Raw genomic sequence first — 16,120 nt, forward strand, 5'->3', positions numbered from 1 at the left:
AGATCAAGGAGAAGGAGCAGGGAAAAGTTGCCTTGAGACTTAGCTGTGATGAGGTTATTGGCCACTTTAGTAAGGGCTGTTTCAGTGGAATGGGCAGCTCTAAAACCAGACTGGAGAGGGCCAAGGAGAGAGTTGGTTCTCAGGTAATCGGTGAGTCTTTTGTAGACAAGGCGTTCAAGAAGTTTGGAGACATATGGGAGGAGGGAGATAGGACGGTAGTTAGAGGGTAGGGAGGGGTCCAGTGAGGGTTTATTTAGGATAGGGAGAATTATGGCATGTTTGAAAGCTGAGGGGTATTTACCAGTAGAAAGAGAGAGGTTGAATAGTTCGGTTAGAGCAGAGGCCAGGGTGGAGGAATGGGCACGGAGTAGAACAAAGGGAATTGGGTCAAGCTGACAGGTAGTAGATGGAGATGATGAGAGAAGAGACTTCCTCCACAGTAACAGGGCTGAGGGAGGCCAGTGATGATTTACGGGTGGAAGAGGTGGGTATGGTTGGAGTGACTGGGTGAGCAGAGACATCATGTCTGATTTTGTCTATTTTATCTCTAAAGTAGGTGGCTATGTCTTGGGCAGAGAAGGTTGCTGCGGAGGGAGCAGGTGTGGGGTTTAGGAGGGAGTCAATTGTTGATGCTGCGTGGGTTGGAAGCTTGAGAGGAAATGACAGCGGAGAAATAATTTTGCTTGATGACAGTGAGCTCAGTGTTAAAGCTTTGTAGCTTGGCTTTGTAGTCCATGAAGTCAGCGCTGAGGCCAGATTTTATCAACTTTTGCTAAGCTGCACGAACAGCCTTTTGTAGCTGGTTGGTGTTATTGTTGTGCCAGGGTCAGGGGTTTGCAGGGCGGGGGTACCGGAAGGCCAAGGAAAGAGTGGTTTAACAGGGTGAAAGCTTCATCTGGGGAGGTAATTTTGGAGGGGGCAGGTCTTAGGGACGCAAGGCAGTTTGATAAAAGGTTGTGGTTGTGGTCATGGTTACGGGTATCTCTCTGCCATTGACCAGGTCTGGGGTGTGGTAAAGGGGGGCAGGAGTTCGATAGGTTGAAGGTGATAAGGTTGTGATCAGAAAGGATAAATGGTGAGTTGTCAAGGAGGGTGAGGTTGTAGAGTTTTGAAAATACCAGGTCTAAATTGTGTCTGGCTATGTGTGTGGGGCCATTGATGTTCTGTGTGAGTCCAAATGAGGAGGAAATGGAGAGCAGTTTTGCAGAGGAGGGAAGGTTGGGCTCATCCATTGCAACATTAATGTCAACAGGGATGAGGGTAGCCAGGTCATGGGAAAGAATGTCTTCAGGCCAGAAGGAAAAATTATCCCAAAATTGTGATACTGGGCCAGGGGGGCGGTAGACAACAACAACAATGACGGGTGAAGGGCTAAAGGTATAGAGTGGACTTCAAAAGAGGTGAAAATGAGAGAGGGTGGGGTAGGAGGGACTCTGTATGTACGATTAGGTGAGCGAATGAGACCCACACCACCCCCTACTTTGTTGCCAGGTCTAGGGGTATGTGTGAAGTGCAGGCCTCCAGAGGAGTAAGCAGTAGCAGAGGCAGAGTCAGAGGAGGAAAGCCAAGTTTCAGTGAGAGCCAGAAAGTTGAGAGATTTAGAAAGGAGAAGGTTGTATATGGAGGTTAATTTATTGCCAACACAGAGAGGGGGTAAGAACTTATAGGTAGGGTGAATGGGGATGAGGTTAGGAGAAGGTAGTGTCTTGCTGAGAGTATATGGAAGCGGGAGGCTGTGTGGGGGACCAGGGTTGGGTGAGATGTCACCAGAAAGTATCAGTAGAGAAAAAAGGTGCGGGAGCAGAAGGAAAATGAGTTATCAGACTGGGAAGGACAGGGAGTAGTGCCAACAAAGAGAGAGCAGGGTGAAAAATACATTTTTAAAGATAATTGTGAACCATATGCGTACATTAAACAATGTGGCAAACTGAAGTCCATGTGAGGCAGTCCTGTAAAAAGGGTTAAAGCGAGACTTCTAAACTAGCTGAGTTCCAGGAGTGGGATATGATAATTCAGTCAAAGAGATGGTTTGATGAAATACCAGTTCAGAATGGCAGCAGTAGAGGATGTGTTAGAGTCCGGGTGGATAAACTAGTCCAAAGACAGGAGAAGGGACTGGTAGAGTAAAATAGTATGTCCAAATCTGTTCCATCTTCTGTGTTCATTACCTGGATTAATTCCCAATGCACCTATAATTTTGGCACTTAAGATTTGGGCACGAGACCAGGGTCCCAACGTGACCTTGCCTGTTGTCTACCCTTTTATGTAAAGTGAAAATTCTGAGTTTAGGTACGCTTTAAGTTTGACCTCTGTGGCATTATTTGTTTTAATATCCAGTTACCTACATGATTAATGCCAGAGATTTAGTCTGACAAAGTAGGGTTAGCATCCGAAAATATCTTTTGCAGATCTTTCTTCTTGCATATGAACGCAGAAAAGCACTTACAAATTTGCCAACAGCTACAAATGTGAACAAATACTGCACTGGATTTGCTTGCAAGACATTGTGGGTCTAATAGAACCCATATGTTTCCATAAAGAGACCCTGTCAGCTGTTCTATGCTATCTAATAGGTACTTATTAGCCACTTGATAATAGTAAAAAAAAATGAAAAAAATCAATACCGACTTCCTGAGGTGGAGCCGAAGGAGGCAGCTGCGATTGTGAACGACTCTTTAGGGATAAAAAAATTAACAGCCTTTATAACTGCTCTCTTGATGGACAGGAGAGTGCCTGCATCCCCTTGGGACTGGACTGCTGCGGGGGTAGTCTTCTAGTGCAGATTACCACCCGACACGTACCCGGAACCGGAGCTCCAGTCCCACTCTGCATGCCACATGGTCGGCGACATACTACCTGGGTCATAGCAGTGCTACAGTCCTACAAAATTTAAAGCCACAGGAACCACCAGGGTCAGCAACAGAGGCGAGGATTGTCCCTTAGACAAAACCAACACCTGGGAGCCTTCTTATTTGCTGTAGGGGTGATTTCTTGCCCCCCTTCCCCATATACTCAGTGTGAAGTGAGGAGGCATTGTACATAAATTGTGTCACACACTTTCATTTTTAGCCATAGGCATCTGGAAACACTCCAATATTCAGTATATTGCAGTCAGATATATAATTCACCATATACACTGGTGGGCTGCTATAAATCGTCCACCTTCAAAAAAGGACAAGTTTGTTGGAAAACCTCTTTCTGCAACTAATCGCAAACAACATCCCAAGAATAAGCCTTAAAGGCTCTCAAAAATCTTGTGCGACCCCGCTGTCAATTTCGCCACTATCCCCAGAGTTTCCACCCTTTGCAGACAAGATGTGAGAATAAGCTATTTGGAGGACCAAATGCTGAAAGCACAAGGCAAAATAACCACTCAAGACGCACTCATCTCCTTACTGGAAAAACTGGAGGACCTGGAAAATAAAATTAGACGCTCCAATTTGCATATCATTGGCATACCAGAAAATTGGAATGGGCAAGACATATTCAAATTTATTACGGCTGACATGCTACTCGCGCTCAATCTCCCACCCTTAACCTTGTAAACCCTGGAATCCACGCACCGAGTGGGCCTGGAACACCCCACACAAAATCAGAAACCTAGACTAGTAATTGCAATATTCTTCCACTCTATAGATAAAAAATCACTACTAGCTGCCTATTGTAAAAAAAAACATTGCGATCTAAAGATAGAAAATAGGATCCTATTATTCCAGGATTTTTCATCCTCAGTGGCCCAGAGATTTACACTGCATGTACAACATGTACCTGCATATCGCCATTTAGCAGAAAAAGGAATTCGATTTTGCCTTGATATACCCGGCCAAACTGTCTCTGCCTAATAAATAGTATTAAACAGCCCATTGCCTAGGTCTAGGAAGAATATCAAAAAATACATAGCTACCAGTAGGTGATGAGTTCAGAGGGGTATCCCTGGCATCCATCTGCGCTTCCTCCTGTTTAGAGTTTATCTGCTTTGCTAAGGAGGCACCGTAGTGCTTACAAAGGGTAAATTCCCCCAGGCGGTACACGGAGCTCCGGAGCCGCGTGTCTTATTCCGCTTTAACCAGCCATGCCCCCTACCCATTTTTTTCATATGTACATTTGTTATAAACTCTGCATAATACCAACTAAGTCATATTGCTCCTTATTCGTTAAGGCTTCCAACTGTCATATTTTGTTTGCCAGAATTGTAGCATTGTTAGAAAAAACTAGGTCCAGTTGCTATCACTGTCCCTGCCTTTGCAGCCCTTTCTATCTATGCAAGTAATTGATTCCCCAGTTTTTTTTAGTACTGGGGCCCTTTTGAAGTGCACAAGATGAATGGTATCAAATCAGCACTCATAAACAATCCCTTTTGGAGATGATGAGTTCAAACTGGCTGTTGGTGGACCTTGATGGGGATTGACTGAAATGCCTCTGAGAACAAAACCAGCAGGGTGATTCTAGCTGGAGGTCAGAACCAGGAAGAGATAACATCTCTGAGTGCAGGAATGACACACCATACCAGTTGTTGGGTATGGGGGGTTGGGTATGGGGGGTGTGCGTTGAGAAATCTACTTCTCCAAATATTCTGCCTGGTGTGTAAACATCTCTGATATCTGAAGACCCCCAAAGGAACCTGGAACTTGCTGGTCAGCTGAGTCAGAGGACTTACTTCCAGTGCAACAGTGACATCTACTGGAAAATACCAGCAGGCACCTGTGAGCAGTGCATTTCCGGAAATGGGAAGACACCTGAAGAAGGGATAGATGCATGGGTGTGGCTGAATGTGGCCAGGGGTCCTGGAGATGTATTAGAAGGGATTACAGCCACAAATCACTCTCCTTTACCCCATATAACTCATTATTGCTTTTACACCTCTTATTGCCTCTCTTTTTTTCCCTCTCTAATTTTCTTGGAACCCAGCCAAGGTGCAGAATACAGAGGACGGACTCTTTGCGTATCATATCATTTTACTTTGTCTATGTGATCATTATTTAGCTTTTTTGGAATAATTGTTGATTACTTAATAATTGTTAATTATTTTCTCTGTTAATAAATATCTTGGTATCTGTGTGTAAGATCTGTGTGATTATTAAGCTAATAGACTCCTCTCGGGCTCCGGGTGCTTAGAGACTTAGTAAAGATACGGCTTTCAAGAAAGGGTATAACATAGGGGAAACAGGACATTTTTCCTTTAGGGCCTATAGCAGACTCCAATAATTATCTGTGTATTATGTATTCCCATATGCAACTCCATCCATATTTGTCTCAACCTCATCACAGGCTCCATCAACAACTGTTCTTTCACATTTCACATCTTTCAGGTCACCTGTCACATACAGATAGACACCACCACCTTTTTGCAATATATAGCATAAGAATGTTAACAGCCCAATCATATGTTGAACAAAGCCAGGATTCAACAGTACCAAATAAGTTATAATGTTCCCTATATATTAAAGCTTCCAACTCGTCTATTGTGTTTGCCAGACTTCTAGCATTGGTGAACAGACCATTGCTGCATTTGCCAGCAGTTTGTCAAATCCGTTTGTTGTTCAGTACAATTAGTACTGCATAATTCAATGGTTGTATATAACATGGGAAACTCCATATATTTATCCATAACCTTACCCCCAACTATCCCCAATCCACCCTCCACGGCTGACTAACCCATGTCTGACCTTTCTGCCACCTTATTTGACTGTCCTACCCCCTCTGTCCTAGTTTAAATTTCCTTCCACAAATCCCATAATTATTTGCAGTTGGACCACTGCAATATTAGTCTTTAGTTTCCTTGCAAAAGGATTTTTTTTTTCTTTTTAAATATATCTAATTATTTTTCCTTTATCTGGTATCTGAAAAGAAAAACATTGCCCTTGCATCTTTATATTAGAGTTGTATCTTCATGACTTCTTAGGAGCAGGGTCCTCCTCACACCCTAGTGCTTCCCTCACCACTCTTTTATATGTGTCTACCATGGTAAAGTCATCTACAGGGTCAGTTTTCTCCAGGTAGTTGCCTAAAGCATGGTGGCTCAGAGGTTAAGGCTAGGTACACACGTGCAATAATTATTGTTTGAAAACGAACGATCAACGATTATTATTTTGAACGATCATATTGTGCACAATTCTGTACATTCTGTAACGATGCGATTGTTCAAATATAATCCACCAATATTGTACACACTAGATACGAATATTTGAACAATCGTTTGTGAAGGATTGTTCGAACAATGCAGGAAGTGACATGTACAGATGAGAGAGTATATCAATCCACGATCACTGAACGACTGTACACACAATAATTTACGAACGATCATCGCCCAATCAGATTCACCAGGACGGTCATTCATCGGCGTCGTTGTGCACTTTTTGTGTTAACAATTTTGGAACGATCCTTTGTGAATCGTTCGTTTCCAACAACAATTATTGCATGTCTGTACGCATCCTAACACTCTGGCCTTTGCAGCCCTAGGTCCCAGGTTCGAATCTTGGCCAGGACACTATCTGCAAGGAGTTTGTATGTTCTCCCTGTGTTTGTGTGGGTTTCCTTCTACATTCAGAAAACTTGCAGTTAGATTATTCGGCTCCCACCTAAAATTGACCTAAGACTTTATTCAAGACATATGGTAGGGACATTAGATTGTAAGTGCCTTTGAGGGACAGCTAGTGATAGGAATATAGACTTTGTAAAGCCCTGCATAATATGTTGGTGCTATATAAATACTGTGTAATAATAATAAAAGCAGATTACTGCTAAAATCATTTTTTAATAGCTTGGATATTTTACACTTAAACTTTATTTGATTTCTTTTTCTTGTTTTTTGATACCTTGTTTAGGCAAGTCTGTGCAAATCATCTTGGTAGGTAAGTCCATAGCATTAGTCCCAACATACTCTGCTTGCTGGACATTGTTGTTGAGAAACCAGTAATGGTCCTGGAAAAGGACATTGAGAATTACATTATTTATCAATTTACCTGGTATGTTTTCTGGGACTTAATATCTTTAAAGTAATCGTACAGAATATAAACCTGTCTTTCATAAACTGCAAAAACAGCATGATGCTGGGCTGGGGCATTCTTGTACAAAAGAAAAAGTGTATTAGCAACAAAATCCAGCTCATTAAACATTGTAAAATCGCTACAAAACAAAAAGTGCTGAGTAGAAAGCAAGCTTTGGAATTTTGTATCACTTTGTAACCAAAAGAAACCCCCTCTACCCCCCAAAAATCAAAATTCACATATTTCACAGTTGGAGTCCCTAATCTAAAGGATATACCTTATACAAAGGGACCATCTAACAACAAGAGATGCTGCACCTGGGTCAGCCACTAGGTGGAGCTGTGTGACAATTCTATTATTTAAAATAAAAATTTTCTTTGTTACTGTTTTTTTTAAGTGCAACAAACTCTATATTTTAACTGGAAAAGCTGGGGGTCGTCTTATACGCCAGAAAATACGGTAAATAATATACATTTAAAAATTAGGAAAACCCTTATGACAGAAAAAATTAAAATATTCTTAAATATAATACCTACAAAAAAAAAATTTCATGGGATGGATCCACAGACCCATCCCATGATGCACACATGTGCGTACAGGCAGGATGTTTTTTGCACATGAAAAGGAATCGTGTAACACATATTGATTATCACAGTCGAGTGAAAAAAAAACTTCCGATACTTGAACATAATAAGCTCCAAAGGCATTGTCTTTGTAGATTGCATTTTTAAAGACCTAACATATTTGGTATGTCTTTACCTGGTACAATCTCTCATTTTTTCAATTGCAAAAGTAAATTGTGATTGTGTGCACTAACAGTTTTAGTGTAGATTTTGCTAAAAATTTTGGTTTGTAAAACAACTGCAAATATTGTGTGACAAATTTGCAATTTTACAATTTCCTATTGTACAGATTATCTGCTTTAAAAAAAAAAATTATCATTTTTAAGTTTTACCCAGCACTATTTTAGCACAAATGACACAACTAGTGTCTGTTTGTCCCAGTGCTGTTTTACCCAGTTGCCCTGGGGAGACCCTGGAGCTATTGGAAGTGTGGTCCAGTAAGCAATCATCTCCTGAGCTTTCATAAAAGCGTACTGTAGAAGCTATTTGTAAACAAAAGTGTTCTGTGTCATGTTTACATTGGAAGATGAAGAAGTTATGTCGCCTGTGATGTCACAGCCTTTCATTGTGCTGTGCCTCAGTCTCAGCCTCAGAACTGTTGCAGCTTTTACATTTACTATGCAATAATTAAAAGTTACTGTAAGAGAATAAAATGGTATGTTGCCCTCCTCACTCAGACTTATTCCTATAATAATGTTACAATAAAAAGTCTGCAAATCATTTGTTTTTTCATGCGTGTTTTCTGCATGCGTTGCAATGTAGCACCAAAAAGGAAATAAAGCTCTCTTATGTAAAGGACATATGCTTACTTTAAACTAATTACCTTAAAATTACATGAAAGCACAGGGAGTTGTGCAGGTTACATAAATGCTGTATCAGGAAAAATTACAGGAAAATGTTTTTTTACTTCATCGTTTAGGACAGTTCAATTGAGAGATATACCTACCATGCCCCCCTGTAGGAAACACAGGACCAGAAAGGTTACATCAGTTAGGTTGAACAAAGACATAAGTCCATTAAGTTCAAGCACTATGAAAAAAAAGAATGTCACAGATAAAATCCCTATAGACATAGTTGATCCAGAGGAAGGCAAAAAAAACTGTTACAATTTGCTCCAACAGGGGAAAAAAAATTCCTTCCTTATCCCGTAAACGTTTATATTCATTTTTAAAACCATCCGTGTAGACCCAGCTTAAAGTAAAGATAACAGAAACTGTTGATCCAGGGAACATCTGATTGCCTCATGAAATCAGGAAGGATTTTTTTTCTCCGCTTAGGCAAGTTGTACCAGGGTTTTTTTTTGCCTTCCTCTGTACCAACTATGTCCATAGGGTTTTTTATCTGGGATATGTTTATTTCCCTTGTGTTGAACTTGATGGACTTATGTCTTTTTTCAATCTTATCTACTAAGTAACTATGTAACATAAAAAGTAGCATGAGACTAATTTTAAAGTATTTTTTTAGATGTTCTTTGTGTAACTGTGTTCAACTTTTTTTTTACAAGTTGTGCCACAATGAAACGATGATTTTCACAGCTGCATTCATGACATGAGCACAGCCATGGGACTCCTGACAGTGTGAGATCCCCATGCACTAGAGGGCAGATGAGGGCAAATCTCCCTATTCACCTCTAGTGCTGAATAGCTGAGAAAAGGAAAACCATGATGAAACTTTAGCCGTAATCAGGGTTTCATTTTCCTCAGCCAACCAACGGAGGCCAGTTTACTGCACCCATGGTCCTAAAGAAGTTGTAGCACATTCTCTGTATCCACGTGGGTACAGAGCACGTGCTAGAACTCCTCCAGAGTCGACGGGTGTATTGTTCTCAAGGGAGAGTTTGTGTGAGTTTAGCACCCGAAGCCCTTGAGGAGTTGTAATATGCAGTCCAGTTTTGGGCACCAGTTCACAAAAAGGACACTGTGCAATTGAAGAGAGTGCAGAGAAGGGCAACTAAACTAATAAAAGGAATGGAGGAGCTCAGCTATGAGGGGAGATTAACTGAACTGAATCTATTCTCCCTTGAGAAGAGAGTTTAAGGAGGGATATGATCACCCTGTATAAATATAAAAATGGTCCATATAGAGAACTCTCTTCCCAATTATTCACTTTGAGATCATTACAAAGAACAAGAGGGTACTTTTTGTGTCTGAAGAAAAAGATGTTTAAGCTTCAGATTCTTCACTGTAAGGTCTGTGAAAATGTGGAATCGGCTTCCTCAGGAAGTAGTTTCAGCAAATACTATAGATTGCTTTAAGAAAAAGCTGTATGCTTTTCTAGAAGCACAGAATATAACTGCGTATTAAGGCTTTAAAGTAAAGATAGCAGTGACTGTTGATCCAGGGAGCATCCGAATGCCTCATGGAATCAGAAAAGAATTTGTAACTATGTGTAACTATGTAACTTTAGCCATCCTCGGGGTTCCCTTTTCTCAGCCAATCAACAGAGGCCAGTTCACTGCACCTGTGGCCCTCGAAAAGTTGTAGCATGTGCTCTGTACCCATGTGGATACAGAGCACATGCTACAATTCCTCCACGGTCGACGGGTGTATTGTTCTCAAGGGAGAGATTGTGTAAGTTTAGCACCCGGAGCCCGAGAGGAGTTGTAGCATGTGCTCTGTACCCTCCTGTTTCTCCTTCTTTGGAAGAACCCATGCAACTGGTTTGTTCATGTCTGTCTTCAGAAAAAAGGTCCTGGCATTTATATATCAGCCTCTGCATTTATTGCGAACAGAAAGGATACTTTATTAAGCTTTGTCCACAGAGGTTGGGAAACTTCAGCGCCTAGCATGCTCTGAGGAGAGGCATGCTAGGTCTCTCTTCTCTCCCCTCCACTCAGCGTCCCCCATACCTAGGGAAAAAAAAAGGGGAGAAGTAGGGGTAATGGCAAATGTAGTTTAGCAAGTTGGCAAATGTAGTTTATATTCTTGTTCCAAAAATTACATGTATCAACACAAAACATGCTTCATTACAAATAGTTGTTCTACAGGTTCCTAAGGTCATCTTCTGATTGAATATCCAGGTTGCACCTGACCTTAAAGACTATACATAGTTTCTCTAATCCTACAAACAAAAACGCCTCTTAACCCGATGCGTTTTGCCTATTGGCTTCCTCAGAGGTAACGCTGAGGACGCTTAAGCTTTAATTAGATAGATACAGGATTATAAATACAAATAAAAAAACAAAAATCAATAACTGTTTGTATATACATATGGGTAACTTCATACATGGGTGTGTTTAGGTCATACCAAATTTAGAATAATATAACAGATGTTATTGTTAAGCCCACCCAGCCGAAGCCGGAATGGACACACATGCCCCCCTGACCGAAGCCAGAGAGGGGCCTTTTCTCTCTGGGACCCGCCCATGCAGGTCCCACAAGATACTAAGCTGGGAGCTCTCCCGAAGAGAGACTCCCACTGAGGAAGAGCGCCTGGTTTTTAGGCCAAGGCACTCTCCAAGACTTCAGGGCCAGCCCATAAGGGAATAGCACCCTCCATCAAAAAGTGGCACACAAATACCACACCAGTGACAGTGACAAACAGAAAAAAACATTTAAATAATAAGTGCTCTATGCATAACACACAGGGCAACAGGTTTTAAAAATTGCCCATTCTGCACCAGCCGCAGCTAATGCAGAATAAGGCGATGTGCCGAATCCAAAATATTAACAGTGACGTGCACTGTGCAACCAAAAAATCAAGTGGGGTCCCAAACCCAGGTGATTTTAAGGTGCCCCTGGTTCGCCACTCCAGGGGTACGACACTGGGGCGAGATTCGGACCGCTCGTTAGACCGATTGGTAAGACCAAGCTTTTCTCCATCCTCACCAGCGGGTCAGTCAAAACCCCTGGGAGCTCCTTATCAGGGCAGGCCCAAGCTCTTCCTCCGGTGGACTAGGCCGGCAGGTTTGCATAGGGCGGCCCCTTACAGAGCTACACCAGAGGTAGACCGTCCTTAACAGAGGTACTAAGGCACAGCATCTCCACCCTTAAGACGCTAATGCCCGTTCCAGCCCTGAACACTGATAAGAACAGATACTACACTTGATCTTAGCCAAAAGGCCGAGAAGCGATCGCAGAATCATTTCCATTGTGAAGAGAAACCCCTTCACAACAGCCAACCAAGTGAACAACACTCTCCAGGAGGTAGGCATATTGATATCCAAGTCTACCATAAAGAGAAGACTGCATGGAAGTAAATACAGAGGGTGCACTGTAAGATGCAGGCCACTCATAAGCCTCAAGAATAGAAAGGCTAGATTGGACTTTGTTAAAAAAAAACATCTAAAAAAGCCAGCACAGTTCTGAAAAAACATTCTTTGGACAGATGAAACCAAGATCAACCTTTACCAGAATAATGGCAAGAAAAAAGTATGGGGAGAGCGTGGAACAGCTTACCATATCATATCATCATATCATACCATATCATCTATAAAACATGGCGGAGGCAGTGTGATGGCTTGGGCGTGCATGGCTGCCAGTGGCACTGGGACACTAGTGTTTATCGATGATGTGACACAGGAAAGAAGCAGCTGAATGAATTCTGAGGTGTTCAGGGCCATACTGTCTGGTCAAATCCAGCTAAATGCAGTCAAATTGATTGGGAGGCATTTCATAATACAGATGGACAATGACCCAAAACATACAGCCAAAGCAACCCAGGAGTTTATTAAAGCAAAGAAGTGGAATATTCTTGAATGGCCATGTCAGTCATCTGATCTGAACCCAATTTAGCATACATTTCACTTGTTGAAGACTAAACTTCGGACAGAAAGGCCAACAAACAAACAGCTACTGAAAGACACTGCAGTAAAGGCCTGGCAGAGCAGTAAAAAGGAGGAAACCCAGCATCTGGTGATGTCCATGAGTTCAAGACTACAGGCTGTCATTGCCAGCAAAGGGTTTTCAAACAAGCATTAGAAATGAACATTTTATTTTCAGCTTTTTAATTTGTCCAATTACTTTTGAGCCCCTGAAATGATGTGATTGTGTTAAAAAAAAGTTCCTCACATTTTTATGCAATCTTTTTGTTCAACCCACTGTATTAAAGTTGAAAGTCTGCAGGTCAACCGCATCTGAGTTGTTTCATTTAAAATTATTTGTGGTAATGTACAAACCAAAATTAGAAAAAAAGTTGTCTCTGTCCAAATATTTTCGGACCTAAATGTATATATATAGTGGTAAATTTTAGAGTATATTAGACAATGAGAAAATAAATAAATAAACTAAGTGTGATAATGCAGTTATTTACATTTTTTGGTATAAATTTGACATTGAGCAAATAATTGAATAGATAAATAAATATATTACTTACTTTTAGTTTTAGAGGTAGAGTATGTTGAGAATACAGTATATGAGAAAGTTAAGGTAAAGAGTGCCTATAAAGGTACCAACAGGTTAGTTAGGTGTGTGTTTGTATATAAAAAGCATATTTATTTGAAAGGGTTAAAGGAAGAAAGTAGGACATTGAAAAGTATTGGATGTATCATTCTCTTAGTAACAGAATAAGTTTTAGACTTACATCTTCAGTAGTTAATAATTATTGGGGTATCCCACAGAGAGAGAAAGGTCTCAATGGAGTGTCCCTGGGCAAGTACTTAGGAGATTAGATAAATATATATGTATATTGTTCGTCAAATGTTAATTTTAAGTAAAAGCTCAATATGGAGAAAAACATTTTTAGAAATACATTTTTATTAAAGGTATTACATCAGATGTTACAATGAAAAATTGTAAAGTTAGAGGATAAAAAAAAAAAACAACGTTATGTTCTACCAACACAAGTAGGTTAAAGTGGCTTCAGACATTCTTTAGGCATTTACTCTGCAAGGCCTTTGTTAGAGATACAGAACAGCTAAGCATCACACATCTGTGAGTAATAATTAAGTGTCTAAATTATAGTATGTCAATGCAACTCAAAGCCACCAAAAGGTTAAAACTTCCCATGTAATACCAGAAGTAAGAGTTAATGAGAAAAAGGGAAAATGGTACTGTGGGAAAGAAGAAGAGGGAAAAATAGAGTTAACAAAAGAAAAATGAAAAGAGTGGGAGAAGAGAAAGAAAGAGGGGGGGGGGGGGGCGGGGATCCCTTATACAAGGATCATAATGTGCATGGGCTATGTCTTCATATGAGAGTGGATCCATATGAAGCCCATTGACACCACCTGATTCCAAGGAGCCCATATCTCATCAAACTTCTTCAGATGGTTATAAAGTCTGGCAGAAAGTTGTTCCATTAATCTCACGTCGCCTACACAAGTTCTCCAAAATAGAAGGTAAACTAGTAGATTTCCAATGTATTGTTAGAAGGCACCTGACTGCCATACCAACATGTGGCATAAGAGCTTTCATGTGTTTAGAAAGTCGAGATATAGGTGCACTAAGTAGATGAGTCACCAGATCTATCTTAATTCGAGGTTTCTGCTAATCTGGAAAGAAGATTATTAACCTTGGCCCAATACTGTACTAACCTTGGGCATGTCCAAAATATGTGAAAGAGTGTCCCTACCCCTACCTGAGAACCACATCTCCAGCATAAATTGCTACAGGTAAGGAAAATTGCTTGGAGGTTTTCAGGGGTGTATCACCAATGCATGAGAATTTTGTATTCATTTTCCTGATTTAAAGTACACACTAGGCTTTTATGACAACAAAAGGGTATGTAATGTAATATTGGAATGGTAATATAAAAGGAATACAGTTACCTCATATGGGATATTGCCAACCCCAGATAAACATATAAACAAACAAAACAAAGACACATGGCAATTTTTTTGGCAAAAATAAGTATTGTATTTAAGGATAATTCTCATAGAATACATTCACACAATTTTTCAGAGTACAAAGTGATAAATAAGGACCTTCTTAACGAAGATCAAATGATCAACCACTGAGGTTTAAACTATACATAGGTTAACCTACTATGACTTCAGCAATATTATCATGTATTAGGGCCGCATGAATTAGAGCAAAATAATTTGCGTGCAGCTTGAAAACCCGACGCGCTTCGCCCAACGAGGGCTTCTGAGGTGGTCTTCAGCAATATTATCATGTATTAGGGCCGCATGAATTAGAGCAAATTAATTTGCATGCAGCTGGAAAACCCGACGCGCTTCGCCCAAAGAGGGCTTCTTTTAGGGTTAGCTGTGCGCTAGTGAGGTGGTCGCAAACATTTAAAGCAGTCTGAATGTGTTGTAAAATAAAATATGATACAACAAAAATTCATCATATATTTAATTCTATAACAGAATATTTATTTAAATGAACAGATAATGGATAAATCGTAGTTTATTGCTAGAGCAGCCATGATTCATAATTAATATACTGATATTTATGTAGCCTTATTGACAATAACACATACAACTAAATTACAATACAATAATGAATAAATCAATCAATCAAAAGACTCACGTAAGGTCGAATGGAGGATCTTTCCAAGTAGGTTACCAATATCATAGGAAAAAGACTATTCCAGGTATATATCTGTGTATGAATTGTAATGGGTTAGGGTTATGAATTATATTTAGTCTAATAGCAATTACAAATTGTATTTAGTCCCATAGTAGAAGTAAAAAAGGAAGTTGGTCAGACTGAGGAAGAGATGTTGTAGTGTAATTAATAGATAAGTCATAGATATAACATGGTGACAATACAAAAATAATTTGTTAAGGAGGGATAAATAAAAAAGGAACCACTTTACTGTTGCTAGATTGTAAACGAGTATACTAAGGAGGATGGATAAGCAATATAAATAGATAATAGGTGGATTGTAATGGGAAGAGTAATATAGTAAGAGTTTACCTGGTCCCCTGGATGAAGATATGTGGCTCTTAGGGAAAGAATGTTCCAGCAGCGGCTGGGCATGTCTGGGCAAGTCAGTGAGCTGACGTCAGAAATAGATATATAAGGTGAGATGGACCAAGGGCTAGGCCCAGCTGTGTTAATAAACCAGACAATTTTTTCTACATTTGTGGCAAATATATCCCGTGATTAACGCAAGAACCTAACCAAGAGGGTGAGATTTGCTAACAAGTATTACTTTGGATGTGAAATTAGATATCAGGATAAAAGCTGGGCACCTCATATCTGCTGTCAGGTGTTACGTTGGCCCAACACAATGGTTGAATGGGAAAAGGAATAAAATGCCTTTTGCTGTGCCTATGGTTTGGCATGAGCCAAAAGACCATCAGTCGGACTGCTACTTCTGTATGAGTAAAATTGCTGGGTTTACAAAAAAGATGAAGTCAAAATTCATCTATCCTGATTGTGAATCTGCCTTGAAGCCAGTGCCTCCTACATCTGTTGTTACTGACAGTGACATGTTGGATGAGGAACATGAGGATGATGTTGATGTTAATGAATGTTATAAACCCCAATTTGAAGAGGGCAAGCCACATTTTATAAGCCAATCGGATATAGATGACCTAGGAAGGGACCTGTCTTTGTCAAAAGAGAAGTCTGAACTGTTAGCCTCCAGATTAAAGGAATGGAATTTGCTACAAAAGGAATGGCA

The 16,120-nt window shown here is 40.4% G+C and overlaps 1 long non-coding RNA gene and 1 pseudogene across 1 annotated transcript; both read right to left on the reverse strand.

Annotated features, from left to right (window-relative positions):
• Nucleotides 1-10,306: 10,306 nt before the first annotated feature.
• LOC140340081 (uncharacterized) lies at nt 10,307-15,102 on the reverse strand. Its single transcript, XR_011922579.1, has 2 exons — nt 15,019-15,102; nt 10,307-10,457 (listed from the first exon to the last, which is right to left on the reverse strand). It is a non-coding gene; the product is annotated as an uncharacterized lncRNA (long non-coding RNA).
• Nucleotides 11,568-11,682, reverse strand: LOC140340166 (U2 spliceosomal RNA; annotated as a pseudogene).
• Nucleotides 15,103-16,120: the final 1,018 nt, after the last annotated feature.

This window comes from Pyxicephalus adspersus, chromosome 10 (genome assembly GCF_032062135.1).
Source record: "Pyxicephalus adspersus chromosome 10, UCB_Pads_2.0, whole genome shotgun sequence".
NCBI lineage: Eukaryota > Metazoa > Chordata > Amphibia > Anura > Pyxicephalidae > Pyxicephalus > Pyxicephalus adspersus.